This window comes from Thunnus thynnus, chromosome 8 (genome assembly GCF_963924715.1).
Source record: "Thunnus thynnus chromosome 8, fThuThy2.1, whole genome shotgun sequence".
Lineage (NCBI taxonomy): Eukaryota > Metazoa > Chordata > Actinopteri > Scombriformes > Scombridae > Thunnus > Thunnus thynnus.
Genome location: NC_089524.1, coordinates 3386597 through 3398943, shown reverse-complemented (window position 1 = coordinate 3398943; position 12347 = coordinate 3386597). Strand labels below are relative to the sequence as shown.

At 39.9% G+C, this 12347-nt stretch overlaps 1 long non-coding RNA gene across 2 annotated transcripts; it reads left to right on the top strand.

Moving 5' to 3' along the window:
* Positions 1–2006: 2006 nt before the first annotated feature.
* Positions 2007–10628, top strand: LOC137188407 (uncharacterized). Of its 2 annotated transcripts, none has more exons than XR_010929389.1 (3): positions 2007–2218; positions 6221–6427; positions 8955–10628. It is a non-coding gene; the product is annotated as an uncharacterized lncRNA (long non-coding RNA). The 2 variants fall into 2 exon arrangements; XR_010929390.1 differs by lacking the exon at positions 8955–10628 and adding an exon at positions 8321–8794.
* The last annotated feature ends 1719 nt before the right edge of the window (positions 10629–12347 follow it).

Here is a 12347-nt window from a genome sequence, read left to right as displayed (position 1 = left end):
CTCAAACTAATGACATATCATTTTGAATAATGCAGCAGGATTTATATTTATAGAGATATTTTCAGTTTTAAGATCACTGTTGGCTGTTTTAAACCCTTTGTAGTGTTCAGTCATGTGCCAAGTGCCCGCCAGAACTTGTAAAACCCTCCTGCCTACAGTTAAACTATTAATAAAAGAACACACTCCTTGGGCAAGTTTTTAATTGGCTGTGAAGCAACTCTCCAAATTTACATGCAAATGACTACTTTGGTGGGTGGGTGGGGGGAGGGGGGGGGATGTTCAGTGGGTTGAGAAATGTCACCTGTTCAGATGCGACGGGGATTTTCCCCCCATGCAATTCAAGTTGAACGTTGCGTTTATTCCTCCACATCCCCGTCTGACTGCCCGGAGCAAGTGTTGGGAACACTGTGTTTTCAGTGACAGCAGCTAACAAGGGGGCTGTTGGTACCCGGCGCTGCTCTGCTCGCTCACTGCCTGTACATAGGGGAGCACCTGGGGTCATGGATGAATATTTAAAACCACTTCCATATCAAATTAGATGTGACCTTGGAGTACACAGGCTTGTGCCCGATGAAGCCTAAAAAGAGCCTAATTTGCTTCCAAAGCCCCACTCTGTCATACAAATGCCTGGAAGGGATCCCTAACGCATGAAGAAGAATTATAGAAACATTTCTGCCAGCCCCCCAAACCAAACCCTCTCTGTATCTGTTTCCCTTCTCTCCTAAACTGCTCTGAAACAATGTGTGAAAGACAATGAAAAGATGGGGGGATGGCAAGATGAAGATAAAGGTTTGAATTAATAGTAGAGAGACCAGGCTGTGTGGGAAAATAACAAGTTCATAGCATCGGTACATTTATTCACAGACAGACAGATGGAAAAAAATATGAAAATACTCACTTACGTGCCATTTATATATTTAAGAGTTATTGATAGCTGTAATCATCTCTCCTCTCCATACTAGCCATGAGGTGATTCCTTTATGGAGACTACACTGTAAAAGATGGGGGTCCTTGTTTTGTTCAAAAATGCATCCAATGAGTGAATTACACTAAAAAAAACCCAAGCTTTGCCATTTCTAATGGTGAAGTATTTAAAGCATAAGGCTTTCTATATTATTCTTATTGTCAACAAACACTGAACCAACAATGAACTGTATGTATGTATATATATATATATATATATATATATATATATATATATATATATATATATATGTAATGTTGAGTTTTTTAAAATATACTCAACGTTATTACTAATGTATGTATTCATCAATACACCTTACCTACAATTAAAAATCTTATAATATTCACCTGCAGAGCGGCTGCACCACATTCAATTCATGTAATAGCCTGCATGTCAAGTCTCACAGTCCAACAAAAGACTTTATACTAACAAGATTTAATTCACATATTTGCTTTCTAAATATAAATTAATGCTAGAATTGTAATGTGATATTTGTTTTTCTATTTCATTTTGTTTGTTAAGATGTGAACTGTGTTAATATTAAGCGTTTGGCCCAAAACTAAAAATACACACTATTGGAAAATATTGCCTCAATTTTTTTAGTTAAATCAAAGTAACAGTTTTTACAGTCCTACCTTTAGTGGTCTCCACATGAACTGTGGTGTGAAAACTTCAGATTTCCACATGGCATGGTTGACCGAGCTTTCAGCTGAAGCCGCAGTCACACTGGATGTCAGTAGAGGAAGAGGAGCCAGAGCCTGTTCGGATGCAGTTTAGCATTGAACACCAGAGCTGAGCACGTTTACATATTAACATGTCTTAACATGGCAGATTTTTACATGTTAAGATGCAGTAGCATTTCAGGTAAAGGCATAAAGTTGACCAAAGGTTTGTGATAGTATTGTATTGTGTAGCTTGTAGCATTCTGCTAATTTCCTGTTTACCTCATCAACATATTGTGACAAACCTATCAGAGTTCTTGCCTCAACCTGCTGTGCAGTGTGTTGGTGTTGGACCTCAAACAGGACTTCATATTTTACGTCATTCTGCCGTAGTGATATGGTCACTGTGAAAGCCCAGTAACCAGTGTAAAGGGGCCCTGCAGGAGGAACGGGGAGCAGAGAAAGGAAGATGTATTCCCTGCACTGGAAAGGTTAAGAGTTGACTGGTTAATTTGTGGCAGTTCACGTGAACCGGAGTGTGATGGCTTCGCAGGACGAGCAGAGGCTGCTGGGCGGTGTGGACGGAGCAGAGGTGAGGCATGGGACCACTGGGGCCTGCTAATGTGTGAAAGGCAACAGTATGTGTGTAGGTGTCTGTGTGTGTGTGTGTGTGATTAAGAGTGTGAGTGTAAGGATGAAGGCAGAGCAGTGGCTGTTCAGACTCTATTTCCCTCCATTTGTCTCCTTAACGGCCCTGCCTCAGGCCACAGCTGCAGAATGGATTGCACTCTCTGTGAGAGCCCATTCCCTCTGTATGTGTCTCACTCTGGCTGCTCCTATAAATATATATATATATATTTATATACATACTGTATGTATATATATGTGTATATATATATATATATATATATATATATATATATATATATGTGGTGTTTTAATGCAGTGATGTCCTGTGGTGATGTTTTATTTCAACACTACATCTTCTTCTCTCAAACAAACAGGCGGTTTTTGAACCACGTTATAGCTGTGAACACATTTGAGTGGGTCAGACCACATGAGTGTCTGTATGGATGTTCCCATTGTGTCTGTATATGTGTGTGTGTGTCTGTATATGTGAGTGTGTGTCTGTATATATGTGTGTGTGTGTGTGTGTGTGTGTGTGTGTGTGAGTGTGTGAAACTGCGATACCGGAGCAGTAAAGTTATATTTTTCACAGTGTGAAAATATTTAGTTGTCCCAGATCTTTTATATTTCAAGTGCAGTTCAGTGTAGTTCAAGTAGTGATAGTTTTCAAAAACTGCTCAATGTCATACTGTTAAGGAATAAATTACTGGATCTGCACCAAAGACTAATTATTCATGACCAAACTTTCCATCAAACTTCAACAATTGTTGAGATATTCTGCTGCCAACACAGTTATTTCAGACAAGACACTCACATCAAGGTTGTAACCATTTATGGCAACAATATGCATATTATTTTCGCGTTTGCCCATGAGATACTCTGGATCACAGCATCTGGAACACTCTGTGGTCCACTTGTGATTGTACAGTGTCGTTAGAGTGGAATATCTTCCCTACTTACTCACGGAATTAATGTTAATTAGCGGCATCAGAATTCAGCGTGACTCGCCCCAGTGTGCATGAATAATTTTTCACAATCACACACAAATACTAATTTTCGGTTGCATATATGACCTCACGCTGTTGGCTTTTATAAACGCTGCTGCAACGCTGGCAGGCTGACAAAACAGGGTAAAGAAAAGATTGACGTTTGACTGGTTTCATTTTAGGACCAATACTGATCCTTTGAAATATGTCCAGATGCTCAGGATTAACTCGACATCTCTAAGAGGCACATTTTAAAATGATAGTATAAAAACAGTAGATAGATGGTTCTGCAGCGGGGATCCTGGTGAGTAACACAGGCATCAAAGGAACAAAGGACGTTAATAAAACAATCCTCTTCAACCCTTCTATAGAAAAGATGACATTACCTTGTGATCCAATCTCAGCCTTTTATATCCATCAGCAGATATTGCACTGAGCAGCAGATATGCAGAAGAAGACCCAATAATAGCCGGGCCACAGACTATTAGCTCAGCAATTTCATCGCATCATATTCTCAAAGCGCTCTTATCATTATTGGCTTCTGACTGACAGCCCGAAACGCTGAAAGCTGCCGTCCTCCGGGTGTGTGAGCTTGTTATGTGTGTGTTCGTGTGTGCAGGTGAATACACTCCTGATGAAATCAAAACTACCGCAAATCGACAACAGCTCATCAGACAGGAAACATACTGATCATTCAGATTCATGCCTGAGGTACAAAAAGATAGAAAACACTGCGATATTGATGATGAGACTGTCTGTTTTCAACATGTGTGTCATAGCAGAGGCAGGGCTTCAGGAACAGGAGGTAATAGAAAAAAGGGGAGAGAGGTGGGGAGAAATAAAGCAAGAGATGGAAGAGAAATGAAAGTCTCCTCTGAGGGGAAAAAAGGAAATTAGTCTGTTGAGGTGAAAATGATTGAGCCTTGACCTTGGCTTGAGGGGTTGGAGGGGCCACGACTGTTTTAATTTAGAGTGAGCGTGTGTGTCTGTGTGTGTTTGATTGGAGCGACATCAGGTTTTGTACCACTTGTGGCCACTAGATGCTCCTCTAAAAAATATCTGGCACAGTAAAGATCCAGTCAAAAAGTAGCAATACCACAAAATATCCACAAATCCATCAGAACCTATTGTCTCAAAAGTTAATAAATCATCTTTTTTAATGTCTGTCTCGGTGGCAAATTTGAAAATTACTGCTACATTTACAGGAAGATATGTTGTGATTGGTTGGGCCTTGATAAACAGGTCCTTAGTATGATCCTGCTTATGCATGTGTTTATGTGATTCTGTCCATTAATATGTTCCTCAGTACTAACTAATTTCCTCATCCATCCACCAGCTGCCCGCAGTCCTTCCCGCCATTTCCCTACCACCTGATTCCCTGTGATCACTCATTAGCTCCCCAGTACCAGTCCTCCCACCCTTGCACTCTGCCAGATTGTCTTTGTGTGTCTCATGTAGCGGTTCAGCCAGTTTATTGTTACCTGCTTCGTTTGCTTGACTCTGCCTGACTTCCAAATTGATTTTTGCTTGCTCCTTTTTTGTTCTAATTGCCTGCATCCTGCCTTCTACGGTTGCTGGCTGCAACCCGCAACAATGGCAATGAGCATGAAGAGAAAGACTGTAAATCAAGAACCCAGTGATCATTATACCCAACATGTGTCTGATGTACCAAGGTGATATTCTACGAAAACTACAATTTTATATTATGCAAAAAAATCCACTGGCTCCATTTTTGCAACTATGGCACATTAGATGCAATGTAAGATTAGTTTGACAAATAACTCAATAAATAAATGCAAACCTTGGGTTTTAAGAGACTGGGACCACATCCCCCCCATGTGAATTAGTGAAAAAGAGCATGTTTTGAGGTGTTGTATGAATGATATTGTTATTGATTCAATAGTTGGCTGCTCTATTGATTTTTCTGTAGTTTTATAGTAGTTTGTAATTACAGTGGATCAGCAGGGCTGTGAATCCGAGATATGGTTCCCCACAGGGACAGTAAAGTATCTTACCTTATCACCTCGTCCATTATTTTATTTTATTATTGTTGATATACTCGAGTTACTTACAGTCTAATATTGGCTGAGGACTGATGAAGACCTCTGATTAAACTGTTGACAGGAGCCCCTGATATACACTCACCAAGCACTTTAATAGGAACACCTGTGCAATCTAATGCAATCCGATACAACAGCTCAGCAATAAACACTACTTTCACGAAGCTTATACATTTTCAGTTTTTGCTGACATTGTCACATAGGTGATAATTCTACTTTTTGTTTATTATTGAGGTCATAGTGGGTGGAGGAGGTGTACTGGAGTGTTTAACCCATTAATATACATGAGGGGGGCAAAATATTAGGAACACTTTTCAAGCTAATGCACTCCAGTACCCCACCACCACCCATAAAGTGCAGGGTGAGTGTATGATTTTAATGGGCACCTGCCAACTTATCAGAAACATGTTTTTAGCCTCTGATTGGTGATAGAAATTTAAAGGAAGTTGGTGCAGGGATTGTTGTTGCTTCTACAGATAGTGTGTGTGTGTGTGTGTGTGTGTGTGTGTGTGTGTGTGTGTACACTCAGTATTTATCACATTGTGGTAACTTACCTCCACATAATCCCAAAAATCCCCATAACCCCAAAAATCAGGTCCCCACAACTTCAACGCCTTACCAAACATTGCACAATCCTGAAAATAACATTACTAAAATGTAAATATATATATATATATATATATATAAAATGATTCCTGTTCTCACACTCTTGAGATTTACAATGTCAAAACAATGTCAAAACATTTTTTAATGTATGCATTTTTTGTAATGATATTGCAATCTGAAGCCCTCTCTCAGGCGGTATCCAGGTCGTTGCTTGTTTACCATTTTTTGGAGGGAGTCAAGATTTAATTTTAGAGTTATGGTAAAGGTTAAAATGTCCTCACAAGTACAGTAGTACATGTTTGTGTGTTTGTTTAGATGCAGGTGTGTGTGTGAGTGTCCTGCTGTTAGGTTGGTGTGGTGGACGTTTCTGTGGCGTCTGACAGATGGAGTCAGGATGGAGGAAGGTTCGGCTGGTGGTGGTGGAGGGCTAGAGGGGAGGGTCCGTGTGTTTGACTCGACAGCTAATCTCTCACTCCTCGACCCCAGAGACTCAGGGGATGACGCCACATCACATTACTCAAGGTACCCCCCCCCCCCCCCCCCCCCCCCCCCCCCAACACCACCACCCCTCAACCTTTTTCTCCACTCCTCCCTCCTTCCTTTTGTCTGTCCAAACCTGCTTGTACGTCTTTTTTATGGAAGCTTGGATGGACCACTTCCTCTTTGGTATTTTCTTTGGATATCTTCACTCCGTCAGTGCTGGTCCACACTCAAACAGAGAGGTTTGAAAATTTCTCTCACAACTTTGTTCAATTTCATACTGCTGCTTGAAGATGGAAGAGTTCAGATCCTTTGCTTAAATCTGCATTAACAGATTTTTTGGCCACTAGTTTTCAGTGGAGACAAGTAGTGAACACAGCATTGACATATCATCATCTTTTAAGTTTGTTAGCAAACAGTTGCTTATTTCCACATCCAGCAGTTACGGAGCAACATTATCATTTATTTGGAGTTGTGTTTCTGTCCACCAGGTGAATATAAGTCCAATATTCACTCTCTTTTAGCTCTGTTTTTGCTCTCTACCATCTCTTGAGGAAAATATCTGGCTCTTTAGCTGCTAAATGCTCCACTATGTCATTTGGTGCTGAGCAGGTAGTGTACAGTGGCTTTTTAGAGCTTTTTCTCTGAAAACAGCTGCCTGCAGAAACGACACTATGAGACTGCTGAGTGAACCAAAACAGTAAAGTTGCAGCCGGACAGCTAAACAATGAGCTGAAACTCGCTATAAATTATATCCGTAAAGCCGAGGGGAAGCTGCAGAGTCGCTGATAATTCTCTGTAGGTTCGTCACTACGAGCCACGACCAACACATTACACACTGACAGCTCAGACACTGGTATTATTCAAAACGATTATAGCTGTAAAAGTACCAATACATCAATGTAAAAATACTCTTACAAGTGAATGTCCTGCATTCAAAATCCTACTTAATAGTACAAAAGTATTATCAGCAAAATGTATTAAAGTAAAAGTATTTGCTCCACAGAAAAAAGGTCACCTTTGACTGATGTATCACTACATATGAAATTATTAGAGGGTTAATACTGATGCAAAAATATGTGAGCAGCGTTTTACTGTTGCAGCTGGTTGAGGTGGAGGCTAGGTCCAGTGGTTTCCAACCTGACATCCAAAAAGACACTTTTTCAGGGTTGTGAGATGATTAATGGGAGAGGAATGAAGAAAAAAAATGGACTTTTCTCTCATATTAGTTATTTTGTGAAATATTGGAAAATGTTACCTGTTTGGGACTCAAACAATTCTGAATAAATCTGAAACAGAACGAGGCCCCAACTAGACACTGCAGCCAAAGAAGGTGGAAACCACTGGTTTAATTGTATTCACTAATCTTATCATATGTTTTTTTAATGTCAAATTTTAATCTTAAATTTAAAATTTTAAGTAAAAAAACCAGATAGCTGACAAACCAGATAGTACAGTTATGTAGTAGACTAGAGAGTATAATATTTCCCCCTGAAATGTAGAGGAGTAGAAGTAAAATAGCATAAAATGGAAATACTCAAGTACAAGCACAGGTACTTCAAGACTTTACTTAAGAACTTGAGTAAATGTACTTACCCACTTTACTTTGTGATTGACAGCGCCTGAACTCTGCAATCAGAGTTATATATATTTTATAGCCATGTATTGGGTTTTTTTCATCATTTTTCATGTGTGTAGTACTATACATGCTCTATGATCTCTCTTTTTAACTGAGTAAAACTAAAAATGTAAAAGGTAAACATGGGAAATACACTCTTTTACATTCCAAAGTTCTGAATTATTCCTATAATAAGCAAAGTACTTGAGTAAATGCATTTAGTACAAATGTGTTTGTCTTCATGTTATTTTCTTATAACAGAACACCTTGCTGTGCATTATTACTTAACATTTCATTTCATCTGATTTTTGTTTCAGACCAGAGTCACATCTCAGTGTACTACAGTGTTAACAGTGTGAGTTCCTGCCTGTGTGTGTGTGTGTGTGTTCCTGTAAGGCAGTTAGCTGTTAGAGTCTTAATTACCCCACTGGATCGTTAGAGGCTTGACTGGTGTGATCCTGACCTCATCTTTCTCTCTCTCTCTCTCTCTCTCTCACACACACACACACACTCCCACACACACACACGCAGATCCAGTATTTGCCCCAGGGATCATATTGATAACTGCTATATTAATGGCGTCAGACTTAGTGTCCACTCACTTCTATCACCTCAGGGTTCCACATATCTAGTATAGGACTGTGTGTGTGTGAGTGTGTGTGTGTGTTGGTAAAATCATTGGATTTCTATGTTTCTATGCCATCAGGGGTTGATCAGATATTGATGTGTCCTCAGGCTGCGTGTTGCTCGTGTCTGTACATGTTGGATGGTGGAAGCAGCTTCATTGGGATTTTAACTGTTGCTCCTGAACCTGATATGCAGAGAGTTTCATTTCATGCTTCATTTCTGCAACAAATGTGTTAAGTTGTCATGTGAAATGTTGTTCCACGACTGTGTGAGTGTATGTTCTGTCTCCTCTCTTTCTACGGATGCCACTGACTGACTGCACAGCGCTGATCTACTGGAGCCTGAGAGGGTCAGAACAGCAGCTTATTATTTTATAGAAAAAGACTGACGTCAATCTGAGCACCAGCATTCAGTATTAATGTAAATGTCACTGCTGAATAAAACAGATCTGCTCTGCTGCAGGAACATGTCTTATAACTCTGGTTACAATGTATGAATGTAATGTGTAATTTACATATGTAAAATTACCAATTGCCTTTAGAAACCCCTTTCATTAAGACAGATATTTGCTGCTGCTGCATATTTCTGTGTTCTGACACATCAGCTTATATCATGAAGAATTGAACAATTTTCAACGATTTGCAGCCGTCCGGGGAAAAGGTCAATTGTAAATTACTCTCATTACTTTCAGAGGATTGTTCTTCTGCGTGCTTATTTGAGGGAGTTGATGAATAGGATCGACGGATTCGACTAAAACACGACTGAGATAGAGGTACGACGGCTGCTCTGCAGGTTCAACACAAATTACAATAAATTCTGCTTCCATTACAATCAGCTTTTATTATCCGACGATATTGGTCATATGAAAACAGATAAATTAATAATGAAATATCCCACAACCTTTCCAGACCACCGATATGGAGATCCATAAAACATGGAAACTCAATAAGGAAATGTTAATAATGCAGCTTTTATTCAAATGAACGCAAACAGAATGTAAATGCAGAATGTAAATGTTTTGTTTAAAAGAGCACAGAGCTGATTTTTTTTCATTTTCTCAAGAAAACTTAAATCATTTGAGGTCAATAAGAAATATTTGCTATCAAAATATCGTGGCATTATTAGTTTGAGTAATTTTTTTTGTGTGTGTATATTTTAGCTGTGATATTTTTATCTGACTGATTTGATCAAACGCCAAGATGGCAAGAAGCTGAACTCAGCGCTGAAGTGTTTTCACTTATTTTGCCTGTTAAGACCTTTTATTTACATCTCCATCTCTCCTCTGTTGCTTTTGCTCAACATCAGGGAGAAAACTTCCACCTTTATTTGCTGTCCAATAACAAACATGTATAATAAAAACTCTTTATTTATCTTATACTGGCTCTTTATGCAGCCCCTCAGTTCAGCCTCTGTCTGAAACAGGCCGTTTTAGCTCCTGTCCCTTTAAGGCCCGCCTCCCAGTGAGCTCACTCTGTTCTGATTGGTCCACTCTTGGAAGCTTCCTCTGGGTCCGGAGGTTACGTAAACAAACAGTAGTAGTAGGATTTCACTTCTTTTCCTCCTTCTCAAACATGTTTGAGGCCAAAATCCGATCGTGAACAACCCATGGAACAACCTTAGCAACAACGACTATCGTTTGTCGGCATGTAAGAACAATCTGATGTCAGTTGGTGGAGGATGTAGAGGCAACTTTGCAAACAGAGCGTTCAGAGCAGGATGAAGCCCTCGCTTTTGTCTTGACAATGTTTAACATCCAACCTTATAACAGTATACATATGACTGAAAATGAAAAAAAAAGCATGCTGTGTCCCCTTTAAGGTTGCTTTTTTGTTTGTTTTTTTGCCTAACCTTTTAGATTGTTATGTTTGTTAAAATGGAAGCTTATCTGTTCTTTGAGAAGGACAAATGACAGATGTTACACACTCAAGAAACACTTAAAAAAATGTTCTCAACCCATAAAGAAGAATTTGATCTTTCAGTTAAATGAAAACCTAATATATGGACATTCATTGTTTTCACTGGACAGACACATCATCCAGTTTTGGTGGAATCACATAGTTAACATCACAGCTCTGCCTACACACCTGAGCAGAGGTCTGATCAGTCAGATAAGTGAAAACACCTGGGGTCCGTTTCACAAAGCAGGTTTAGTGAAAACTCAGAGTTTGTTAACCCTGAAATGAGGGAAACTCTGAGTTTTCCGTTTCAAAAAGGGACGTAACTCAAACCAGAGAAAGAGGGATAACTCTAGCCTGTTTCAGAGAGAGGGGTAACTTAAGCTCTCGGTCAGTTACCATAGTAACAGACTCTATGAACCTAACCTGGTCGGGACCAGGTTTTTCTCAATGAACCTCGAGTTTCTCTCAGTCTCCGCCCTCTTTCAGAGCCACACACTCCATTTGATTTCCTCATTCATTCAGTCAGCAGGCGAGTTTTGGCGTAGCCTAGTTCTGCCGTCTATCATTTAAAAAAAATCATTAAAACAATCAGAGTCAGTATATTAGAAGTCCATTAGGCACAGTAAGTGGCGACTTTTTCACTAACATGGCATGTCCTTTTGATAACGATCCCGTGGATGAAGGTGCAGCATTACTGCGCAGAGAATTAAATATTCGTTGAGAGATGGTTATCAGACCGCGGCATAGATGTTCTAGCATTTCCAGACAATTATCTTTTTGAGAGATACCGTTTCACGTCACAGTCCATCATCTACATACACAACCTAATCCGTCCTTACATTTGCAACATTACCAATCGTAGTCATGCTCTCACATCCCAGCAGATATTGTGTGTTGCGCTGCGTTTCTTTGCAAACGGAAATTTTTGGTACAATGTCAGAGCCAGCCACTGGCCTTCCTAAATTCTGGCTTAGGGCCAGCTCCTCTGCCTCCGTTAGAGGTGGCGGTGCTGGACCACCACCCGTTTTACGGGCATCTGCCTTCTTTCTGTTGGCTGAGTAGAAGTCTGTGTTAGTTTAAATAGGATTAATTATTTAACAGAACATGATGTAGATGAGAAGACATTTATGTGTGTGAAACCAGCATTATGTTGGGGATAAAACAACTGCTCAGTCAAACAGCCACTTAATATTTACTTTACAATGTAAAACATGATCAAATGAGGTTCCCCCATGAGATTATTATCGAGGTTTTACTTTTTGTGTTGCACTTCTTTCTGAAAACATGCTCAAACTCGCCGTATGAGCGAATTAAGATTTCTAGCCCTAGTGGGGCGAAAAACGCAGCCCTCCTCTTCCCCGTTGCCATGGTGACTCGTTGAATCGGGGCTCAATTGATGCTGGCTTTTTATAGTTGTGGTGCACGCGCTTAACTCCAGGTGAAACTACTCCGAGTTGATTAAACTGACTCAAATCAGCTGTTCTGGAACCAGAAACTCAGAGTTTCTTATCTCAGAGTAGATCAACTCAGAGTTCAGGATTAGACTCAGAGTTTGTTGAACCTGCTTTGTGAAACGGACCCCTGTGTGATTCTGCAGTTACTCTAGTGGGATCTATCACGCAGACAGATTTGCTTTTATTTGTCAATGTTTTGTAATGTCTGACCCTGAGATTTCTCCCCCTTTACAAAGAAAGTGAAAGGAATTTAGTTTCTTGTGCTCACAGCTTTGAAGAAATAAATTTAAAACATTCAACAGAAACATCTCTTTTCAAAACCCACTGTTGTCATTCCAGCTGTCTGGATGATCCACAGACCACAC